The sequence below is a fragment of the Arachis duranensis genome, chromosome 6 (genome assembly GCF_000817695.3).
Source record: "Arachis duranensis cultivar V14167 chromosome 6, aradu.V14167.gnm2.J7QH, whole genome shotgun sequence".
NCBI lineage: Eukaryota > Viridiplantae > Streptophyta > Magnoliopsida > Fabales > Fabaceae > Arachis > Arachis duranensis.
Window position 1 is genome coordinate 105561063 of NC_029777.3, and position 431 is coordinate 105561493.

Genomic DNA, 431 nt, shown 5'->3' on the forward strand with positions numbered 1-431 from the left:
ATACTAAATAAAATATTCTAAATTAAATAAGAAAATAAGTTGAAACTTTACTCCATCTTAAACATTCACAAGGAATAATTAAGGATAATTAATTATAAGTAAACTGTAGTTTAATTTTAATAGGTTTTGTCATGCATTTAAAAGGGGTTTAATTAGTCATCATGAAGAAGTACTTATCTTATATATATATTTAATTGTGTAGTGTATAGTTTTGGAGATGTTTGGTGAAGCTTAATTATTAATTATTTAGTATCATCAGGATAATATAAGAGGATCAAGTCTCCAAGTTAAACTGTCGGATTAGGTATATAACTATAGATATATACACACAATCAAGTACAATGATTTTCTCCACCCCACTAAAATATTTGTAGAGTTGTGTGTTCATACGAGCTTACTGAACTACTTTCTTTCTTCTTTTGGATTTTATA